A 25,437-nucleotide genomic window follows, 5' to 3' on the forward strand; every position below is an offset into this window, starting at 1 on the left:
CCTTCATTAAGTTGTGTGGCCAGAAGGCATGCACAGTGCAAAGTGTGTATACTTTGTATTCAGAACCAAGACTACCAAGTTGTGAGATGGAACATGGGCAAGTGGTGCCAGAAACACCTCAGATTCATGACCTGTTTGATTTTTAATTAATTTTTGGTCTTTGAGTGTTCAGAAAACTTTTACTGTTGCCAAATTTGTCAACGACCCCATATGGCTTCGAGATCCACAGTTTAAGAAGTGTCTTAGACTATCATTGATCCTCACAATTAATCAGATTTTGGTTGCCTTATATTTTACTTACATCATTATTTTTGTTGTTCAGTCATTTCTATTATGCCCAACTCTTCTTGACCTATTCAGGGTTTTCTTGGCAAAGATACTGGAGTGGTTTGCTGTGTCCTTCTCTAACTCATTTGACAGATGAGGAAACTGAGGCAAACAGGGTTAAGTGACTAGCCCAGGGTCACATAGCTAGTAAGTGTCTGAAGTCAGATATGAACTCAGGTCTTCCTGACTCCAGGCATGGAGTTCTATCCTCCGTACCACCTAGCTATCCAGACATTATTGTAGGCATTACATTTATTGAATAGCCTTTTTTCACTAGACTGTAGGGTGAACTGGGGGAGTACTTGGAGATAAAGCAGAAAAGCTAAATTAGTTCCAGGTCATAGAATACCTTAAATATTAAGGAGCTTGGACTTTATTCTGTGGGCAATGGAGAGCCATTAAGGGTTGTTGAATGAAAGAGTGGCATATAATTGTGTTTTAGGAAGATTAAGGCGGATGTCACAGAATGAACTGGAATGAGAAGGATTGTAGAATTACAGATTTCAGGCTGGAAGGGACCTTACAAGCAACTGAATCTAAGAGCCTCATTTTGAATATAATCCCATATGCTTATCCTGTTTCTCTCTCCTTGAATTGTTTTTCCTGAAACCGAAGAGATGATTCACAGAGTGAGAGAGACTGGCACAGCCATTTCTGATGATCATGAAATGGAAAAAATTGGTTACTCTTCCCCCTCTCATCTGAGGTCTCAAGGAGCCTCCCATTCACAACAGAGTCTGAAAGCTACTCTGTGGGGTAAAAGACCCTCTTTTTACTTCCTCTCTTCCTTCTTCTGTCTCCCTGATTTAAGATTTTCTCTGGGAAATAGTAACATGAGAAGCAGCAGAATCTGCAGTGTTGTGAGAACAAAGAGACACACACTTGAGGGAGTCCCATGGACCAGTTCCATCCAGAACAGAACCATCCAGAACCCAAGCTGCTGTAATTCCTGGAACTGGTCAGCTACAAGCAGAGAATGTCTTCCTCCCCACCTTTCCTTCCTTAAACTCATGAACTTCCTCCTCTCAGAGCCACAGGAATGCATAAATTGGGAGTGCAGAAAATTTTGGTGGGGGAGGCATGATGTAGTGAATTTGTAGATTTCTTTTCTATTTCCTGCAGCTTAGGCATTTGTAGACTGAGTGCCCTCTGCTGGCAAAATAAAATACAACGGATTCTTAGGAAAAGCTGTGACTCAAAATACCAATGAAGTCATAGTTAATAATAATGTGTTAGGTTATTTTTATTGTTTATTATTTTTAAGTTTTTTATTGTCAATAATTTATTAAGATTCTATTGGGCAGCTAGGTAGTTCAGGGGAAAGAGTGCTGGACCTGGAATCAGAAAGACATCTTGCTGAGTTCAAATCTGACCTCAGCTACTTACAAGCTGTGTGATCCTGGGCAAGTCCCTTAACCCTTTTTGCCTCAGTTTCCTCATCTGTAAAATGACCTGGAGAGGGAAATGGCAAACCACTCCAGTATCTTTGTCAAGAAAACCCCAAATGGTGTCACAAAAAGTCAGACATGCCTGAACAACAGCGACAAAGCTTCTATTATGTATCAGACATATTAAGTGTTGGGGATGCGAAGAAAGGCCAAAGGCAATCCTTGTTCTCAAGGAACTTACACTCCAATAGGGGAGATAATATGTGCAAACTATGTACAAACAAGATACAAACTAGATAAACTGGAGGTAATCAACAGAGAGAAAGACATCTACCTCCTGAATAATTTAGATATTGCATTCAGCTAATTAAATTCCCTGTCTGGGTAATTAACAGTTAATTAACAATTAACACACTGCAGGGTTGAAGGAAGCAACTTTTGAGCTGCACCACTAAAAGTAACATGCCTAAGGCTGTCCCGATGACAAGTGTAAGAAGAGCTGCCACTTGACAAAGGAGCTCCTTGTTAGCCCACATTCAGCACTGGGTCCAAGGAAAAAATATTTAGGATCTGAGCTATTGTTTCTGCCCAGCAACAATGAGAGCCTTGCCTAAATCTAAAGCTGCCCAGTAACCGGGGGCTCTGTCTATTGACAAGAAAACCTTATTATTTTCTGTGTACATGACTGACCCCTGTGGTTTGTTCCCATATTCTTGAATGTTGCAAGTCAAGTTCCCTGTTTTGTGATCACATCTCTGAACTGTTTTGTAAAGTACCCAACATACCGGCTTCTCCTTTCCTGCCTCCCTTACATACCTGCTTCCCCTTTCCTGACATCTTTACCTATAGTTAATGACCTATGTAAAAGCAAACCTCCCACCCCTAGCTGAGAGCCCAAAACTTGTGTATAAAAATAACTGCTAGTACTCCTAAGGACTAGCCTGCTGCTTTTGCATCAGTAAAGCTCTCTTGACTAGGAGACCTTCTGCCCCCTGAATTCTTTCCGGACAACCTGACTCTGATCCAAACATCATCTACCCCTTCAGTGTGAGGAGGGATAAAGGGATGAACTTGAAACTTAATATACTTTACAGACAAGACTTTACAACTACGAGGTGGGAGGCTGATGAGGGAGAGGGAAAATTCAAGATGCCTCCCGGATTTTAAGCCTGAGTGATTAGAGGCTGGTGTTGCCAGCAACAAGAGTGGTGAATGAGGTTAGGAAGAAGACCAGATTTATTGGAGGGGAGACAATGACTGTGACTTTACTTCTGAACAAGTTGCTTCTGACAAGATGGGGTGGGCTTGAGAGAAAGTTATTTTTAAGACTTATTAGGCCAGAGGGGAAGAAGCCATTGCTAAGTGAGGGATTAAATACTTCAAAGAGAAAAGATAAAGAAAGGAGATAGAGAAAGCTCCCAGGTGAGCCAGTACTGGGTAGGAGATAAGTAGTCTGATAAAAGCAGTATCAAAATAAGTCCTACAAAAAAGTCTCCCTTGCCCACCCAGAAGTGACCTAAGTGGTGTTATTGTGCCTGCCTTGCAATCCTGCGTCTACGTTCAGGGCAGGAGAGCCTCCTCCTCATTATGAGCACAAATTTCGTTTCCATGGAGATGATTGGAAGAGTTTGCTGTGTTCAGTACCATGCTAACTACAATATTTATTAGCACCACAGAATCTCACAGATTTAAAAAAAAAGAACAAAAAACTCCAACAAATCTGAAAATAGTTTCAAATTCTACTGCTGTAGCAAATTAAGGTTCCGATATTTTTCCATTTAGTTCTACCCCACCTCTTCCTTTCCATCCTATAAAGATCTTAAATCTCAGAGATGAATTAACCCCTTTCCATACTTAGAAATGTTTGAACTTAAAGAGTTTGTTGGAAATGAATTTTCATCTAGCTGAGCAGGAAGCAGGGTTGACTGCAGACGCCATTACAAATGAATAGAACTCTGATTAAGCAGGCAATGTGGTATGGTGTGGAAAGAATACTGGCCTTGGGAAAGAGGGAGAGAGAGAAATATTTTGAAACTCATTTTTAAAAAGCAATGTTAGGGTGGCTAGGTAGCTCAGTGAATAGAGCACCTGCTCTGGAGTCAGGAGGACCTGAGTTCAAATCTGGCCTCAGACACTTAACACAAAAACTAGCCCTGTGACCTTGGGCAAGTCACTTAACCCCAATTGCCCTACCAAAAAAAAGCAATGTTAAAAATCGCTTTTGCCTGTAATCAGGAGAAAATATTATTTTTAAAAATAAGCATATCTATTGCATTAATTCAGCTCACATTTCAATCCAAAGTCATTTTTTTCTTGTTGAACAATAGTTTTTTTATGAAATGTATAGGTTTGTATAGGAAGGAGCTCTATGTTAAGGATGAAAACCCCAGAAAAAAAAATCAGACAATTATGTGGAGAAGACAATGCATTCAAACAGCTACTTGAAATTATTAGTTACCTTTCACCTGTTAAAAAGAAAAGTCAAGATAATCTCTCCATAGTGCTGATTAGTAGAGTTCACATATTGAAAAGTCAGCCTCTGGGTTTTGATGATGCAATAGAGACCCGAGTTTGTTTAAAAGATAGACAAGGTTGGACTTGAGTGCCATGTGGAAGAAGATAGTGATGAAGTACCAAGATAGTATAAAAGCTGATGGAGTATGAGTCCTCAGGCACATTGGAGTGAATGGTGATGTGAATTGAGGAAGGGCGTGACTGTGTGGGAAAATGAGACTTCGGCCATCCCTAAAGTAGGCAATGAAAGGGAAAAGTGGGTATGGGGGCTGACAGAGGAAAGTATGCTTCCAACCCTAAGACAGTGCTACTTACCTGATGTACATTTTGAACTAGATATGCTAGCAACCTTTGGGGATCTGTGATGACACAGCTCTGGCAAACTTAGCTACCTAACTGGCACAATTCTGAGCCCCTAGCAATCTCTGCACATGGTGGGGAAAGCACTTTAAGGGAAACAAATGGACCAAGAATCTAGATGTGGCTACAATTAGGAGAAAGGGGTGATGTGCATTTAAGTGTATATGGAAGGGACAGAGGGTTGTATTCCTGTCAGAATCATCAGCAAACTGAAGGAATGTCTTCTCTCTTCACCATTTCCTTTGGAGAGATTGGTGAAGACACCTGAGGGAATGGTTTCATCAGGTTTGATACATGAAAAACAACCTATTCCTCGAGGACAGGTTCAGTGATGCTCTTCCCTCTCCATGTTTTGGGGGAATTAGAAGCTGATAATAAAGAATTGTGGACTGATTGATATCCATAGCTATGGCACATGAAGCTGGGGAATGGGCAAGGGTACCCAAAGAATGGGTGCTGGGATGAGAGGGCACAAAATGGTCTCCAAGATAATTGGAATGAATGCCACCTTTAGACTCAGAGGACTTGAGTCTGAATCCTGACTTTGTTGCTTATCATCTCTGTGATTCTTGGTAGGTCACCCTCTCTAAAACTCAGTTTACTCATCTGTAAAATAAGATAATTGGACTGGGTGACACCTAAGATTCTTTGAGCTCTAAATCTATGCTCCTGTGGCCTTATCCAAGAGTGTTTTTGGTTTCAGAAAGAAGATAGTAGATGAAATGGCCAGGAGTTCAGGTCAATGTCCCTAATTCCTAGGGTCCAACTATTTAGATCTATTTCTAGTTTCCTGTTTTCACTGTAGGGTACTTGGCCCTTTGGGACCAGCAGTCCTGCCTGCACATTAATATGAGAATTAGGCAGCATACCTTCATTGGACTATGCTCATACAAATGGAGTAACACAGAGGGCACCTATGAAGTGTGCAGGGTAGGAGTCATTATTCATGGTTATAGATGAGGAAAATAAGCTCCAAGAAAGGTTTTCAGTGACTTGCTCAAGGTCACTGTAATGCCAAGCAAAGGCAACTTCCCAAGGTTCAAAATAACCAGCATAGGTGCTCTCCATTTTATTCAGTGAAAAATTAAGAACAGAGAAGATCAAAACATGACATCATTCAAAATACAGCATTTACTAAGTGTGATTCAATAATCTCCAAGTACTACCCCCAAGTGTGATTTAATCAAGTACTACCCCATCCCTGGACATTACATTCATTTAATCAATCACAAAGTCCCTCTTCTAAATACTACTCCACCCCTAGGCTGTACCTTCATTTAGTCCATCACAAAGCCCCTGTTCTCAAATGGAGATTAGTTTCCAATCATAAGTAAAGTACATTCATTTGTTCAATCACAGAGCACAAAAAGGTCAAAAGTTCCCCACCCTTGGATCACAATTGAATCTACCCCAGAGTTCCAACAAGCTTAAGCACAGCATTTAATACCCAAATGGAGGTCTTTTCTTCATCTTGACAGGAGGCAAGTTCTCAGCAATCTTTGTTCCTGGAGAGACAAAGCTTAGCAAGGCCACAAGATACATTGCCAGTGTCTTCATTAATTCGTCCTCTGTCTCCAGAACAGTCCTAGGACCCCTGAAAACATTAGCAAAACCCTCTTCCAGGATTTCTGTAAACATACAACAAGAAAATCCTTCTTCAGGGCTTCTGAACCAACAGCAAGGTTCCAGAACCTCTGCAACAACAGCACTGGCCCTCACCAGTGGACAGTATTCACTCTCTGTCTGCAGGACAGTCTCAGGAGCTCTGAACCAACAGCCAGGTTTCAGGACCTCTGCAACAACAGGACTGTCTTTCACCAGTGGACAAATCTGGCAAAACAACATCAAAACAGACAGACAAAGTACCAGCATAGCAGCCATGTCTCCTCAGTCCTTGGCAGCTCTCAAAAGTCCTGGGCAATTCAAAGTGGCCCTCAGCAATCCTCTCCGTCTCTCTCTGCCTCCAAGATGCTGCTTCCAAAAAGTTCTTCTGCCTCTTTCTTGTGTCTCTCCAAATCTTTATCACCAGCTCCTCCCAGTTCAGCCCTCTCTTTTCACATCAACAAGTCCATCCCACAAGTGGGATTAATAAGCTCTGGGTTTTAACACAATCAAACCAAAAACCAAGCCAATACAGGGGAATCTTTAAATTTCATTACTATTATAGTCACACAGCTAGGAAGAAGCAAAGCTATGATTCAAGCCCAGCCAGAATGAATGAATTCATGAAAGAATGAAAGAAAGGAAGGGAGAAAGAAAGGAGGGAAGGGAGGAAGAAAGGAAGGAAAGAGGGAAGGAAGGGAAAAAAGAGTTTGTTATTTGCTTGTTATGTATCAAGAACTGTGCTAAGCCCTGGGTACACAAAATAGAAAAGTAAGACCATCCTTGCACAAGACTAGAGCTAAGTTGAGTAATACTCAGATTATGACTCACTGCTTATAGATTTTTTTAATCTATTCTTCAGATTAATTTTGTATTGGAATAATTTTCTTAGCACATTTACTCAGGAAAGTGTTTTGGGGTCAAAGAAAGAAAGAAAATGCCTCAATATCTACCAAGAAATAGAATAATGTCTCAAGCTGATAGGGTGTGTTTATTCAGAGAATTCCTAAATTAGACTGGATTTTGAAGGCCTGAAATTAGGTAAGAGCATAGCATATCTTAGTGAGTCACTTAACTCTTGATTTGACTAGAAGTTCAGGAAAAACTCCCATCTTTTCCTGAAGCATGTTCTGTTAAAGTCACAGGTTTGCCCTCTAGTGTACATATCAAAGAAGTGCAGTCTCAGTGCCATTAACTTGGTTTTGTGGGCCTTCTAGGGATACAGAAAGTTTTTTTTTAATTACTTTATATGTTTTATTTTGAAATATGAATCACTTCCACTAACTACCCCTGCCATATATACTGATAAGATCTTCCCATAAAAAGACTTAAGCAAAACACTCTTTTGGAGTGATTATTACTCATTATGTTGATCAATGACCATTTTTAAGGGCTTGTTATGTACCAGGCACTGTGCTAAGGGCTAGAAAGGCAAAGACAAGACAAAAACACAGTCCCTGCACTCAAGGATCTCACAATATAATTGGGGAGATAAATACACAAACAAGTATGTACATTAAAGATATATATGGGGCAACCAAATGGTACAACTAAGCAACTAGGTAGAACAACTGTCAGTGGAGTCAGGAGAATCTGAGTTCAAATCAGATATTTACTAGCTGTGTGACCCTGGGCAAGTCACTTAACACCAACTACCTCCAAAAACAGAAAGGAAGGAAGGAAGAAAAAGGAAGGAAGAGAAAGAAAAAGAGAGAGGAAGGAAGGAAGGAAGGAAGAAGCAAAGAAAGAAAGAGGAAGGAAGGAAGAGTAAAGATACATAGCAGAGTAAACAGAAGATAATCTCAGAGGTCAGGCACTGGCTTTAGGAGGAAACAGGGAAGACCTCTTGCAGAAGGTGAACTTTGAGCTGAGTCTTTGGGGATTGAGGAGGCAAAGGTAAAGAGGAAGAACACTCTAAATCTTGTGTGATGGTCAGTGAAAAGGCACTGCCATTTTTGTAGTTGATCATTTCTTAAAAGGAAGAATCGTATTTCAACCTTAATCATTTGGAACCAATATTGTGTGTTGTATTTGACATGGATTTTTTTTTTTACTTTTAATGTTGTCTTCGTTTATATATCAGTCAAAAAGCATTTATCGAGCACTGTGCCAAATCTGGGGACAGAAAGAAAAAAAATAAAAATAAAAAGACCCTGCCCTCAGGGAGCTTATATTCTAGGGGAGAGACAACATGTGCCTTTATTTGTTGTTGTTTAGTCGTTTTTTAGTCATGTCTGATTCTTTTTTTTTTTTTTTTTTTTTGCTTTTTGCAAGGTAATTGGGGTTAAGTGACTTGCCCAAGGTCACATGGCTATGTCTGATTCTTCTTAACCCCATTTGGGATTGTCTTGGCAGAGATACTGAATGGTTTGCTCTTTCCTTCTCCAGCTCATTTTCCAGAGGAGGAAACTGAGATAAACAGGGTTAAGAGACTTTCCCAGAGTCACATAGCTAGTAAGTATTTGAGGCCAGATTTGAACTCAGAAAGATGAATCCTCCTGACTCCAGGCTGGGCATTTTATCTACTGATCCACCTAGATGTCCTTATACCTTTATAGGTATATACAAGATAAGTATAGGATAATTGCTGAAGAGGAATTTTGCATTCACCTCAGATCTACACTGTCCAAACAATTCAGAGCAATTATTGTTTTTGCTTTTTTTGGAGGGAGGAAGGTAGGGCAATTGGGGTTGTGACTTGCCCAAGGTTACATAGCTGGTTTCTGTGTGTGTGTGTGTGTGTGTGTGTGTGTTAAGTGTCTGAGGCTGGATTTGAACTCAGGTCCTCCTGACTCCAGGGCCAGTGCTCTATTCACTGCACCCCCTAGCAACCCCAATTCAGAGCAATTATTGTAGAAAGTTGGCAAGATTTAGTTTTCTTGCAGACCTAGGATATGATTTTCTTTAGTTCTTTAGGTACAGGATAATCTTAGTTGACTTCCTCTTCTCATTTTAGAAGTTTGCTGTTATGAAAATCTCCCTCTGGTAATCTGACACCTGAATCCCATAGCCAGAAACTCACAACTAATGAGGTAACCTTCAAGGCTAGTGTAATGTAATGCCAAGGAAAGGCAACTTCCCAAGGTTCAAAATACCAGCATAGGTGCTCTCCATTTTGTTCAGTGACAAATTAAGAACAGAGAAGATCAAAATATGACATCATTCAAAATACAGCATTTACTAAGTGTGATTCAATAATCTCCAAGTACTACCCCACCCCAGGACCTTACATTCATTCAATCAATTACAAAGTCCCTGTTCTAAATACTACTCCACCCCTAGGCTGTACCTTCATTTAGTCCATCACAAAGCCCCTCTTCTCAAATGGAGATTAGTTTCCAATCATAAGTAAAGTATATTCATTTATTCAATCATAGAACACAAAAAGGTCAAAAGTTCCCCACCCCTGGATCATAATTGAATCTACCCCAGAGTTACAACAAGTTTAAGCATAGCAATTAATACCCAAATGGAGGTCTTTTCTTTATCTTGACAGGAGGCAAGTTCTCAGCAATCTTTGTTCCTGGGGAGACAAAGCTTAGCAAGGCCACAAGATACATTGCCAGTGTCTTCATTAATTCGTCCTCTGTCTCCAGAACAGTCCTAGGACCCCTGAAAACATTAGCAAAACCCTCTCCCAGGATTTCTGTAAACATACAAGAAAATCCTTCTTCAGGGCTTCTGAACCAACAGAAAGGTTCCCAGACTCCTTGTGATAGTAATGGCAATTAAAGATTCCCCTGTATTGGCTTGGTTTTCAAACTGATTGTGTTAAAGGGATGGACTTGTTGATGTGAAAAGAGAGTCCTGAACTGGGAGGAGCTGGTGACGTAGATTTGGAGAGACAAGAGAGAGGCAGAAGAACTTTTTGGAAGCAGCACCTCGTGGAGGCAGAGAGAAACTGAGAAAATTGCTGGGGGCCACTTTGAATCGCCCTGGACTTTTGAGACCTGCCCCCTGAGCTGCCAAGGACTGAGGAGACATGGCTGTTTTGCTGGTACTTTGTCTGTCTGTTTTGATGTTGTTTTGCCAGATTTGTCTACTGGTGAAAGACAGTCCTTTTGTTGAAGAATCCTGAAACCTGGCTTCTGACTAAGAAGCTCTGAGACTGTCCTGCAGACAGAGAGTGAATACTGTCCACTGGTGAAGGACAGTGCTGTTGTTGCAGGGGTCTGGAGACTGTCCTGCAGACAGAGTGAATACTGTCCACTGGTGAAGGACAGTGCTGTTGTTGCAGGGGTCTGGGAACCTTTCTGTTGGTTTAGAAGCCCTGAAGAAGGATTTTCTTGTTGTATGTTTACAGAAATCCTGGGAGAGGGTTTTGCTAATGTTTTCAGGGGTTCTAGGACTGTTCTACAGACAGAGGATGAATTAATGAAGGGAGAATGGCAATGTATCTTGTGGCCTTGCTAAGCCTTGTCTCCCCAGGAACTAAGATTGCTGAGAACTTGCCTCCTGTCAAGATGAAGAAAAGACCTCCATTTGGGTATTAAGTGCTGTGCTTAAACTTGATGTAACTCTGGGGTAGATTCAATTGTGATCCAGGGGTGGGGAACTTTTGACCTTTTTGTGCTCTATGGTTGAACAAATGAAGGTACTTTACTTATGTTTGGAAACTAATCTCCATTTGAGAAGAGGGGTTTTGTGGTGGACTAAATGAAGGTACAGCCTAGGGGTGGAGAAGTATTCAGACCAGGGACTTTGCAATTGATTGAATGATTGGAAGGTCCTGGGGTGGGGTAGTACTTGGAGATTATTTAATCACATTTAGTAAATGCTGTATTTTGAATGATGTGATGTTTTGATCTTCTCTGTTCTTGGTTTGTCACTGAATAAAATGGAGAGCACCTATGCTGGTATTTTGAACCTTGGGAAGTTGCCTTTCCATGGCATTACATTACACTCCTGCAACAACAGCACTCTCCTTCACCAGTGGACAGTATTCACTCTCTGTCTGCAGGACAGTCTCAGTAGCTCTTAACCAACAGCCAGGTTCCAGGACTTCTTCAACAATAGGATTGTCTTTCACCAGTGGACAAATCTGGCAAAACAACATCAAAACAGACAGACAGAGTACCAGCAAAACAGCCATGTCTCCTCAGTCCTTGGCAGCTCAGGGGGCAGGTCTCAAAAGTCCAGGGCAATTCAAAGTGGCCCTCAGCAATCCTCTCAGTCTCTCTCTGCCTCCAAAGGTGCTGCTTCCACAAAGTTCTTCCACCTCTCTCTTGTGTCTCTCCAAATCTTCATCACCAGCTCCTCCCGGTTCAGCCCTCTCTTTTCAGGTCAACAAGTCCATCCCACAAGTGGGATTAATAAGCTCTGGGTTTTAACACAATCAAACCAAAAACTAAGCCAATACAGGGGAATCTTTATATTCCATTACTATCACAGCTAGAAATAGTCATTTGTCAGGCTTTCAGAGATGATACTATTGCACACTTAATAGACTATAGCATAATGTAAAAATAACTTTGAGAAACCAAAAAAATTGGGTGACTTGCTTTATTGCTCTATTCCCTTTATTAAAGTATTCTGGAGCCAAACCCACAATATCTCCAAAGTATGTTTTGTAGATGAAAAATGGAAGATACCTATAAAGATTTTTATGAGAAACTCTTTTTACCATTAAGGACAATGAAGATACCAAGTTTGGACCTTTATATCAGAGTTCCCCCCCAAAAAAAAAGCAAAAAAAAAATAAATAGTCTGTTACTCCAAAAAGCAACTTTGTATACAAATACAAAAGGCCAAAAACCATTCCGTAATGGATATGAGCAAAGAATTCTCAAAAGAATAATAACACTGTTAGTAAATTTGTGAAATATTATTCCAAATCACTTAGTAATAAGAGAATTGCAAATCATCATAACTGAGATTTTCCCTAATGACCTTTAATTGGCAAAGATGAACACAATCAACATTAGAGGGGTTGTAGAAAGAGAATATACCACTGGAGGTTTAAATGGGTTCATTCATTCTGGAAAGCAATTTGAAATTATGCTAAGAAAGTAGCTAAGATGTCCAAACCCTTGGATCCTTATCTTCTTTGATCCACCTGCCATGGGTGGGAAGACGCATGACCCAATACAAATTAAAGAATGAAGAACCAAGAAAACAATATATACGATAACTATAACAATGTAAATGCAAAGAACGACAATGCAGACTTGAAACTGAATGCTATGAAATTATAATGACCAAGCTTTGTCATAAAGAAGAGATATTAGAATCCATCTGTGTCCCTTCATTGCAATGGTGAGGGACTATAGGTATGGAATGTTACATGAGTGTAAAAATTGATGTAATGGCTAGTTTAGCTAAACTTTTAAAAATCTTTTATTCCATATTATGAGGGATGGCTCTAGGAGGGAGAGGGATGTATTGGGAAATAAAAGTTATATAAAACTTATTATATCAATAATACCAATTTTTAAAAAGAAAGATTAACTATAAAGAGAGCAGATTTAATTGAGCAAAGAAGAAGCCAGTTTATAAGGGTGGAGAAGTGAGTGAGGAAAGAGGAGGAAGAGCAGGCAGTGAGTGTAGATAGTTTTTTTTTTTTTTCTGGGAGTTGAGCTGATATTGGGAGGAGAGACAGACAGTATAATAACTTATGGGGTTGGCAGGGTCTCTAGTGAGGCTTCTTTAAGGATGAGGAGGACAAGCAAATATTTGCAGGCAACAGGGAAAAAGTTCTTCTAAAGGATTGGGAAGAATGGAAAAGCAGACAAGAAGGGGTTAAGTATTTCAGCTAAGAACAGAATTATGAAGGCAGGAGTGAGCCTGGTGGATGTGTGAGCTGGGCTGGCAGTCAGGAGTCCAGCCTCAGCAAAGAAAGTGCAAAGGGGGAATAGCAGAAACTAAATTCACTTCTGGAAAATGAGACCAATTATACATTACTCCACTATAGTGACTTTGCCTTGATGGTAAGACACAAGGAAAACCAAGTCATGGGGCTATTATAGCTTTGGGCAATTGCTTATGGTCTACCATAGGTATATCATCCTAATATATGTAGTACTAAACAAAAGGACCTGAATGACTTACTCCATCTATGGTATGTTTTAGAGCTGAGGCTCCCAAAGTGAGCAATACTGCCCTCTGGGGGGGGGCACTGGAACAATGGGGAGAGGTGGTAGTAGCCTCAGGTGTAATTGGGGGGCATTGAATAAAAATAAAGGGGCAGTGGAAGCATAAGGAAAGAAAAGAGAATTTTGAAAAATCATTTGTACATATTTCATCGGTTGTGTAACAGAGTTAAAGTCATAGTAATTACATTATTTTCCAAATAAACACACAAAATACAAGTCCTATCGGATCAGCGGTCAAGTCTGACAAGTCTTAAAATGTTGGTAGGCAGGTGCAATGTGCATTATGGGGAAGCCCAGTAAGCATCGGCAGAAATCTGTGCATGTGATGACTTGTTTACAATACAATACTCTATGGTTAAATGAAGTAATGTTGCATCATCAAAATCTCAATGCAGGAAAAAACCCACAAATTTACAATACATTTTTAATGTAAGATGTGTCATTTAAAAAAATTATATTTTTTGAAATGATGCAAATAAAAAAAAACATTAAAGAATTAGAGATTTCCACTGGAGAGCTGAGTAATTATTTTTTTAAAATGGGGTGGTAGGCCAAATAAGTTTGGGAACCTCTGCTTTAGAGTCTGGAGAGTTGAGTTAAATGAAAAATCCAGATCTTTAACAAACTTTGACACCTTTGCCTTTGTGCCCCTGTGCAAAGGAGAAATTCTCTGAAGCCTAGCCAGTGCCATGAAGAGCACATTTCTATCTCCAAAAGAAAAGGCCCAAAGTCACCCGTGGAATGAGTCTAGCTCTCTTCCCTCTTCCCTCTCTCCTTTACCCCCTCAAACCGCTCAGAGATCCCAAAGCACAGACTGAAGGGAAGAGAGAATTGCTAACACTTCACTGTCCTACTAGAACCCCTGGAAAACTAGTGAAATGAACACATGACAGGTATTGGATTTTTCTTGTCCAAAAGAAGAAAATGGGGAAGTCATCTTTGGTGAACTGCTACCCACCTCCCACCCCTGTCCCAATCAATTGCCCTAGACATATACTGAAAGCCCTCTGAAAGTCTTAGCCATAAAGAATATCCTTTACTAAATCTCATTTGGATTATGTCAGTTTTGTGGGGGATTTCTTTTTCCTTTTCCCATACAAGAGGGAATGCTGAAGAATCCATTTGGAGAGGCATTTGTCCTCAAATTCAGGAATTAAAACAGGTGGGAGAACTTGAACAATTCTTTACATTTTAAGGAAAATTGTGTGAATTCAAAGAAATCACCCTAATTCCAAAGGGTGCCCTTTTGTGGGGCTAATTCACCCACAATATTCCAGCTGTGTCTGGCTAATATGGGTATGATGGGGAGGGCACTGGCTCTTGAGTTGGGGGACTTAGGTTACTATCCTGATTCTGCTCCCTACTAACTACGTGTCCTTGGGCAAATCACAGAAGCAGAGAATTGAGAGATCTCAAAAAACCTTCTACTACCACCCAAACCGGAACAGGAATCCTCTCTACAATGGTTATTCAGCCTCTGCTTGAAGCAATCCAGTGGAGCCATGCTACTACTTCCTGAAGTAGTAGGTTATTTTCTTGGATAGCTCTGGTCATTAGAAATGTTTTCCTTGGGACAGCTAGATGGGGCAGTCAATAGAGCACTGGTCCTGGAGTCTGGAGGCCCTGAGTTCAAGTGTGGCCTCAGACACTTGACATACTTACCAGCTGTGTGACCTTGGGCAAGTTGCTTAACCCCAATTGCCTTCCCTTCCCCCTCCAAAAAAAAAAGACAACAGAAATGTTTTCCTTAAATGGAACCTAAATATGTCGCCTTGCACCTCCCTCACCCCGTAGTTCTTCTGCCCTTTGGGATCAAATAGAATAAACTTGATCATTTTTTTCACATGACAAATACTTGAAGGTGACAATTACATGCTTCCTAAGCCTTTCCAGTTAGGATGGATAGAGTGCCAAGCCTGGAGTCAGGAAGACTCGTCTCTATGAGTTCAAATCTGACTTCAGACACTTACTATCTGTGTGATTCTGGGTAAGTCATTTAACCCTGTTTGCCTCAATTTTCTCATCTGTAAAATGAGTTGGAAAAGGTAACTGCAAACCATTCCAGTCTGTTTGCTAAGAAAACTCCAAAAGAGGACACAAAGAGTCACACATGACCGAAAAACGACTGAAGAATTAGCGTCTTACATTCTAATGAGAGAGAAAAGAACATACACAAATATGTGCAGGATAAACACAAAGGTAGCAAATATAAGTATAAACAAAGGACTTAAATGCAAGGTAATGGGGGGGGGGGACATTCGCAATTGCCAGGATCAAGAAAGGCTTTCTTCAGAAGATGGCTTCAAGGAAAAAGAAAGAAAGAGGGAGAGAGGGAGAGAGTACATTCTAGGAATGTGGGAAAGCCAGTGTGAAGGCAGAGGCAGGGGATGGGATAGTGTGTGTGAGGAACAGAGAGAAGACCAGTTTGGCTAGATCACAGAGTACAGAAGGCTGAGTAATGTCCAATGAACTTGGAAAGAAAGATTGAGAGTAGGTTGTGAAGGACTTTTAAAAGTTAAACGGGTTCACATTTGATTCTAGAGCTGATAGGGATACACCAGAACTGTTTGAATTAGGGGATTCTCACAATCAGATCAGTGTCTAAGAAGAATTTCTTTGGCAGTGCTATGTATGAGACTGAAATGGGGAAGGGGCTTTAGGCAGGCAGACCAATGAGAAGTTTGCTGCAATAATCAAGGCAAGAGGACATGAGGACCTGATCCAAGGTGATGGCATAATTAGTGGAGGAAAAAGGGTTAGATGTAAGAGATATTGTTAAGGTAGCAACGACAAGATTTGGCAACTGATTGGATCTGCAGGATGAGGAAGACTGAGGATTTACCAAGGTTATGAACCTGGGAGGCTGGAAGGATTGTGGTGCCTTTGATAGAAATTATAAAGTTAGAAAGAAGAGAGACTTTAGAGAAAAAGATAAAGAGTTCAATTGCAGATATGTTGAATTTGAGATGTCTCTGAGACATTCAGCTTGAAAAGTCCAATCAGCAACTGAGGCTATGGGGTAAATATGAGTTGATTAATTGCCATTGATTTCTTTTTTTTAAATTTATTATTTTTAATCATTTAATTTATTTATTTTTAGTTTTCAACATTCACTTCCATAAGTTTTAAATTGTCTCCATCTCCTTCCCCTTCCCCCTCCCCAATACAGGATATTGCTATTGATTTCTTTGGAATCCACATATAATCCTTGACTTTTATACCTATTGAATTCCATTTCATTAGATTTGGGCCATTGTTCTAGTCTGTCAAGATCATTTAAATTGTGGTTACTGTCATTACCTGTTTTGACTGTGTGCCAGGTGCTGATGTGTAGTTCTTGACCCCAACTGTAGGTGGCAGCAAAAGGTGCTCAGAGGATTACTTGTAATCACTTGTGCACAATATTCCGGAGCCTGGATAGAACTTGGTTGGATCTTCAGACTCCATTAGGATCAATGTTAGGTTTTTACTGCCTAGCACTCATTTCGGGAAGTGAAGAGACCTGGGGATGTGCTCATATGGGGAGCATCACACAGTCAGCTGCTCTTCCCCAGACTCTGGATTGCTGTGAGGACCAAATGAATGTCCTATTTGATCCAATATAGTCCAAGAAGCATTTATAATGCTCCATTTTGGTATTTAAAGCCCTTTGCAACCTGACTCCTTCCCACCTTTCCAGGCTTCTTATACTTGTCTCCCTCTTCACATAAATACTGGCCTTGTTCCTTTAAAATAGGTGCTCTGTCCACCCCCTCTGCCTTTTGTTTTCTGTCTGTCCCTCATGCCTGGAATGCTCTTCCTCCTCATCTCTGCCTTTTGTTTTCCCTACATTCCTTACAGACGCAGCTCATATCTCACCTTTTGTAGGAAATGTTTGCCTTCAACCCCACTGCTAATGCCTTCCTGCTTAAATTAACCTTCCTTTTACACTGTGTGTATCTCGAATGTACATTGGATTTCCATGTAGTTTCCCTTATTAAAATGTGAGCTTCTTGAGGGCAGAGACTGTTTTTGCTTTCTTTGCATCCTCTAAACTTAGCACAGTTCCTGGCACCTTTAAAAAAATGCTCCTGGGGGCAGCCAGGTGGCCCAGTGAGTAAGAGCATGGCCCCTGAGTCCAGAAGACCTGGAATCAGTTCTGGCCTCAGATACTTAACACCCACACAAAAAAGCTGGCCGAGTAACCTTGGGCAAGTTACTTAACCCCAATTGCTTAAAAAAAAATGCTTGTTGAGGGACTGACATCTGCTATGTATAAAGGTGCTCTGCTAGGCACTGGGGAAAAAAACAAAGCATGAACAGTGTCTGCCCTCCAGAAGTTTTTTTTGGCAATTTGGGTTCAGTGATTTGCTCAGGGTCACACAAGTGGTAAGTATCTGAGTCAAATTTGAACTCAGGTCCTCCTGACTCCAGGGTCAATGCTCCATCCACTTTGCCACCTAGTTGTCCCAAGGAGTTTACATTCAACTGAAGTGAATATGGAGTATTTTGTATTTTAAATCACTTGCCCCACCAGTACATCAGTACTGCCGCTGTCTATCTCAACCCCCATACCACTTAGTAGATGGCCTTCTAGAGCTGTGGTGAGAGAAAATTTACTACCCTACAGGGTTGTAACCTTCTTCAAACTCAGCAAAGCCAGTTCTCAGGTGACAGATATAAAAGTACATCACAGGGCCCACACTTGAAACCCTTCCAGCTTGGTAGGATCACTATAAACTCTCCATTAAAAACAATCTAAACATAAGAATATTAATTATAACCTATGGCTCCTGCCTTTATGTACCTTATACTCCATTTGGGGAAAAAAGGGGATCATGTACAGTAAGTAAAAATGTAAGACAGAAAATAAGATGGTAGGGGCAGGTAGGTGGCACAGTGAATAGAGCCCTGGAGTCAGGAGGACCTGAGTTCAAATGTGACCTCAAACATTTGACACTTATTATTAGCTAGCTGTGTGACCTTGTGCAAGTCACTTAACCCCAATTGCCCTGCTTACAAAAAAGAAAAGAAAGAAAACAAGATGGTATAATGTGGTTAAGTGTCATATACCATGGAACAGAAATTAATGTTGTATTGAATGTTGTATGAAATAAACTAGGTGTTTGTAAAAGGAAACATTCATTTCATTGTGAGGCTTCTTGGAGGAGGTGGGAATTTAGCTGAGTCCTAAATATTGGGCAGCCAGACTCTGTCCTTCCTGGATAGCCATCCCACCTAGGATTCAGGAGTCTATTTTTATCTCTCCTTGAGAGAAGGCAAAGCTTGACTCTTTGTAGAATAAATGCCAGATTTTTAAACTATAACTGAGGGCAGAGATAATTAGTTGCTTCCTTAACTCCCAGGGTCTCAACAGCTACTGCACAGAGGTGATCTTTGAGATCCCCTGAGGGAAAGGTTGTCCCCCAGAACACTGCTTGTCTGACTGCTTTCTGTGGTTCCTCACGTCCTGGGGATGCTGGGGTGGTCAGAGTACAGACTCAGGATGATTTATGGTGAAAGAAGATTAAATCCTGGGCCAGAGTGACTCTAGGAACAATCTGTCAGTCAATAATTGATATCTGGGAAATGCTGTTCCGGGTTCAGAAAGTAGTCTAGTTTGACTGCAACATTATATGGCAGGGAGGTAACACGAAATGAAACTGAAAAAGTAGGATGGCTTTAGGTTTGCACAAAACCTTAAATGTCTTTTGGAGAAGCATAAACCTTATAGCTGGGGAGCCCCTAAAGGAGATCAGAGAACTGACATGACCAGGTCTATGCTTGAAATATATTAACGAAAGCCATGAGAGCTAGTCTAGGGGTACGAAATCACTTCTTCCTCCACAGGAGGAAAGTGAGCCCATCTATATAAATTATAATGTTTAAATATTTTGTCAACAAATATAGTTATGCCTGAAGGGCTATAAAACCATGCATACCCTTTGACCCAGCAATACCACTACTAGGTCTCTATCCCAAAAGAGATAAAAAACCAAAAGGAAAAGGACATATATGTACAAAAATATTTATAGCAGCTCTTTTCTGGGGGGGGCAAAGAATTGGAAATTGAGAGGATGCTTATCAATTGGGGAATGGCTGAACAAATCGTGGTATGTGATTATGATGGAATTCTATTGTGCTATAAGAAATGATGAGCAGGAAGCTCTCAGAAAAACCTGTACAGACTTACATGAACTGATGAAAAGTGAAATGTACGATGTACAAAGTAATAGCAATATTGTAAGATCATCAGCTGTGAACGACTTAGCGATTCTCAGCAATACAATGATCCAAGGCAACTCTGAAAGGCTTAAAATGAAAAATGTTATTCATCCCCAGAGAAACAACTGGTGGTGTCTGAAAACAGATTGAAGCATACTTTTTCAACTTTCTTTATTGTTCTTGAGATTTTTTTTTTTGGTCTATGTTTTCTTTCATAACAGGACTATTATGGAAATGTTTTGTGTGACTACACAGGTATAACCTGTATCAAATCAAATCAAATCAAACCTGTATCTGACTGATGGCATACAAATTTGGGTTGTCATTCACAAAAGCTCTGTGAAGATAAATGATAAATTTGGGGGTAAATAATATACTGTTAAGAAAGGTGTTCTGATATTAGATAAAGGGCCATCAGTTCCCTTGTAAATATTCAAGCATATAAGAGCATTAAATATAGAAAAAGATTTTTAAGGATAAAACAAAAATATAGAATGTGAGATGTGTCATCTTCCCTTAAATATATTATATTGTCCAGTAACAGAAAATCTTAATGAGCTAAATTGCTGACATTCTTGCTTATCATCCCCTTCTTTCCAATGGCTCATTTCAAAGCCAAGAATTTCAACTTGAGGATATGATCATGGATCTCAGTGTCATTGAATTCTCTACCAGTAAATGCAGTAGGCTTCTAGTCAATCAATATCCATTAAATGCTTATTATGTGCCAGGCACTGTGCTAAGTTCTGAGGGTACAAAGACAAAAATGAAATAGTCCTTGACCTCAAGGGGATTACAGTTTAACCAAGAGAGGCAACATACATATCTACAGATATATGATACAACATACTTACACAAAAATTTGGAGGGTGGGAGGGAAAGCACTATCAGTTAAGGAGTATCAGAAAAGGCTTCATGGATAAGGTCGTGCTTGATTGTGTCTTGAAATAACCAAGAGATTCCAAGAGGCAGAAGTGAGGAGGGAGTGTTTTCCAGGTTTATGGGAAATTCTACATAAAGGTACAAAGATAAGAGGTACATAATATATGAGAAATGGGAGATGAAATATAATGTATGAGAAACAATAAGAAAGCAAGTTTGACTAGACCAACCATAGAGCTTGTGAAGAGGAGTAACATAATGAAGGAAAGGTAGATTGGGAGCAGGTTGGGACAGATTTTAAATACCTAACAGAGTTCTATTTCATCCTAGAGGTAACACAAAGCCACTAAAGTTTATTGAGTAGTGGGGCTAACTTGATGAGATCAATGCATTAAGAGAATAATTTTGGTAGCTATGTGGAGAAAGGATTGAAATGGGCAGAGCCTTGAGGGAAAGAGATCAATTATAAGTCTATGGCAATTATTGAAGAAAGAGATGATGAGGGTTTGAGCTAGAGTGGTGGCTATGAGTGGAGAGAAGGGAACAAATGTGAACGGAGAATGACAAAATTTGGCAACTGGTTAGATAGGTGCAGTGAAGGAGGATGGGGAATTGAAGATACTTGTTCTTAAGGTGTAAGGTGTCTTATAGGCAGTTGGTAATGTGAGACTGGAGCCTAGCAGAAACATTGGGACTGGATATACAAATCTGGGAGAAGTCTGCATAGAAATGATGATTAAATCCATGGAAATTGATATGGTTATATAGAGTATAAAGAATGAAGATAATAGAGCCCAATAGTAGGATTTAGGGTATATGTACAGTTAGGAGGCATGTTATGGATAATGTTCCAACAAAGGAGACTGAGAGGACAGACATTAGAGCCAAGAGAGAGCAATGCCACAAAACCCTAGAGTAACCAGGAGGTTAGAGTGGCCAATGGTATCAAATATTGTAGATGGGTCAAGAAGGACAAAGATTGATAAAAGGCCATCAGAATGGACAATAAGAGATCATTGGTAACTTGAGAAGAGTGGTTTTAGCTGAGTGAGGAGGTGAAAAGCTAGATTTAAGAGTTAGGGAGTAAGAGAAAAGGAAGTAGAAGAAACAAAAGTTGACAACTTTTTCTAGGAGTGTGACTGCTTCAAAATTGCCCCAAGGTTCTTTAGGCTGGATTTTGTATGGGAATAGCTTGCTCATAACTAATGGAAACCACTGCTAGTGTACATAAGAGACCTCTAATGAAGTCCTTAAAAGTCTACTCACATTACTTGTCCTAGAGATCTGCAAAAAGTGCCAGAGAGTCCAATTCAAATTGTTCCTTTTAGCCTTTTTGCTTGTGGCTCTTCCATATTTGCAATGCTAGGACAATGATTAGGGCCACCAAATACCTAAAGTGTCCTAACTCCCTCATAATTCTTCACATATGACTAGGCAATGGTTGGTTCCATCTACTTAATCCATACTCATGAATTGCTGTGTTGCTATGTGACCTGCATGGAACTGGCACTCATTAATTACTAGTTTTAAAAGAGCAGCTTCTTGGGGCAGCTAGGTGGCACAGTGAACAGAGGACCAGCCCTGGAGTCAGGAGGACCTGAGTTCAAATCCGACCTCAGACACTTAACACACATACTAGCCATGTGACCTTGGGCAAGTCACTTAACCCTAATTGCCCTCCAAAAAAAAAGAAATTTGAAAAGAGCAGCCTCTAGGGGTGGCCAGGTGGTTCAGCGGGTAAGAGCACCGGCTCCAGTGTTGGGATGACCTGGGGATCAAATCTGGTCTCAGATACTTAGCACCACACCCAGAAATAACTGGCCGTGTAACCTTGAGCAAGTTACTTAACCCGATTTCTTAAAAAAAAAAAAAAGAGAGAAGCTTGTAGCTGATTTATTATCTTTGCTAGTTTCTCCTTATGATCTTCCAACAACTTCACAAACATAATCTAGATAAACCAACTCCTCCAAGTAGTTCATGTCCTCAGCTTCCTCTTCCATGAGTTACTAAAAAGTGGCAGGTTACCCAGGAACCCTTTGGGGCATTTTTTTCCAAATTGGAAGAATCTCACTGAATAGATGGAGACTTATCTTTTCTTTATATTTCACTGCCACAGGAAACTGATTGTTTTTCAGTTATGTCTAACTCTTTGTGATTGCATTTGGGGTTTTCTTGGCAAAGATACTGGAGTGGTTCACTATTTCCTTCTCCAGCTCATTTTACAGATGAGAAACTGAGGCAAACAGGGTGAAGTGACTTGCCCAGGGTCACACAGCTAGCAAGTATTTGAAACCAGATTTTGAACTCAAGGAAAGGAGTCTTCCTGACTCTAAGCCTGACACTATCCACTGTACTACTAGCTGTCCTAATAGAGAACTACTGGCATAGTCAGCAAATAATTTTAGCAGTTTTATGGAGAATAGATAGGAGTAGAGAAAAATTTGAGGCAGAAAGACCAATAATGGCACATAGATTTATTCCTGTGGTCTTCTATCTTCCAAAGTGAATTTTGAAATTTCTCTCAAACAGGATGGAGATAGATTGAGTGTGGAAGTTTCTAAGCCTATCTTATATCCTATTCATGAAGTGAAAACATTTCAACCCTAAAAATGAGTCTCCCTCTCCTTAGATAATCTTTCCAAGTCTTGGGCACAAGAGAATCTCTAAAATAAAATTACTCTGGATCCACGCCTAGAATGGAGGGGTTCAATGTACACTCCTTAGGTGCCATGTCGCTGAAATCTTGTGTTCTCTCTACCAGCACTATCCTCTGGCCTACTGTGAGCTTTTGCATAGAAGACACAAGAATTATCAAGGCATTCAACTACTGAGGGTCAGAAAGACGTACATTTCCTTTCTTTTTCTTTTTTTTGCTTTTTGGAGGGGGGAAGGCAGGGCAATTGGGATTAAGTGACTTGCCCAAGGTCACACGACTAGTAGGTGTTAAGTGTCTGAGGCTGGATTTGAACTCAGGTCCTCCTGACTCCAGGGTCAGTGCTCTATTCACTGAGCCACCTAGCCACCTCGAGACATGCATTTTCAGACACAATCAATATGTTGATTTATTTTATGAGAAGGATGGTGGAGGGGGGAGGTGAGTTAGTGGTATGAAGAGAATTATGATTTTCATATTAATTGATATGATATGCGCAATGAATATACTAATAATTTAGATTTCTCAGGAGACTCTGGCTTGGGAGGCAGAGACTTACAATGCAGCTTGAAATGATCAATCAAATCCTTGACAACACTCTCACAATCACTACATTTCTGTGCCTGTTTGTTAAGTGAAGCAAATCAGATTGTAAAAACTATTCCCCTCGTGGAACTCTGGTGCTGCACTTCACTAAGTTAGCAACCCCTAAAGACTTGAAACAATACTGTTCCCACAGGACTCCAGAACATTTGTATCATGGACTTGGGGGCTTGTTGTGGAAACTCAGGCACTGGAAATGATTCTTTGTAATCGAATTTCCCTCTCCTTCCCCACTTGTGGTTTATCTATATAAGCTGTGTCTTTACTCCAGCATAAAGAGCATTCCTCATTCTGAATGTGATTAATTAAACTGCTTCTTGATTAAGGCACTCCTGTCTCTAGGACTGCTGTAAAGTCAATCATGAGCAGCTCTCCTGAGGACTGCTGCTGTGAATAACTTTAAGGATCTAATTGCATAGTATAGTGGACTCTCTACTCAGCAATAAACTAAAGCAAAACATTCAAGAAACTAAAGCACAACATTCACAACAATAGAGCATAGCAACTTATTACTAAGGTGGCCACATAGTCTTAAATAAAACATATCATTCAGTAAGTCACAATCTCCTCAATCAATGTAGAGTACCCAAGTAAAGTCTTCTTTCATCTTGACTAGAGGCTGGCTTCCAATCAAGCTTAAGGTGTAGCAGAAAGTACAAACACCATCCACCCCTAAGTCACAATAAGTCACAATCTCATCAGTCAATGCAGATTACCCAAGTAAAGTCCTCTTTCATCTTAACTTGAGGCTGACTTCCAAACCCCATGGCTCCTCTTCCACCCTCCCAGCTCTTGCCTGAATTCACCTGACTCTTGCCTGGATTCATATGCAGGCAGCTCTCTGCTACAGTTCTGTATCTCAGCCCATGGGGACTATTCCACTCCAAGCCCTTCACAATTTCTGTTTCTAGGGAAAACAAAGCTTAACAAAGCTACAACAATATTTACACATATTAAGCTTAACAGAGCTATAACAATATTTACACACACTATTGGCACTGTCATCTCAATTCACTTTCTGTCTAACAAAGTAACACAAACCAACAGACAAAGCTTCTGTCTGAAAAATCAAACACAAATTGGCAGTAAAGTCCCAGGACTTCTGTAATCAGCAGTAAAGCCCTCTTTCAGGACTTTTGTAAACAGCAGTAAAGTCTTCTTTTAGGGCTTCTGTATCAGTAGTAAAGTCCTCTTTCAACTGACAGAATGCTTTGTTCTGACAAAGTAACATCAACATAGACAGAACAGAGAGACAGAGTGCTGACATCACAAACATTCTCTTTCTCAGTTCTGCTTGGTCCCAGCTCATGCTCAAGCTTTTATCTGCTCTGCTCCTTCCTGTTCCATCCTTCCTGTTCTGGTTTTTTAGCAATCTCCTCCCATCGTGGGCTCCATGTGATGATGCTAGGTCTATTAAAGGCAGGGAAGGTCTCCAAACTCTCTTAGATCTATTAAGGGCAACACAGTGTGTACTGTTTCCAACAAAGACTTGACATAATCAAAGGCCAGGCTCAAAGGTACTTGAATAGCTGAAACAAACAGCAAAGTACTACTTTTCTTGCCATTACACCTGCTTTGTATGACTCCAAGTATTCCCAGGTTAGGGACTGGCTGAGTAAAATTCTGTTAATTGTGGGTAGGGAAAGAATGTAAAAAAAGCAACAATAAATAATTTAAAAGTACATAGAGGGGAAACAAAAAGAATATCAATAATGTATTATGTCCCTTATTTCCCTAATTTATGATGTGACCTTTTATATCTAGGTCACATATCCATTTGGAGTATTTCTTTTTTTTTTTTTTAAGCAATTGG

The sequence above is a fragment of the Petaurus breviceps genome, unplaced genomic scaffold (genome assembly GCF_028583685.1).
Source record: "Petaurus breviceps papuanus isolate PSGF00001 unplaced genomic scaffold, PetGlider_PUasm1.0 64, whole genome shotgun sequence".
Classification (NCBI taxonomy): Eukaryota; Metazoa; Chordata; class Mammalia; order Diprotodontia; family Petauridae; genus Petaurus; species Petaurus breviceps.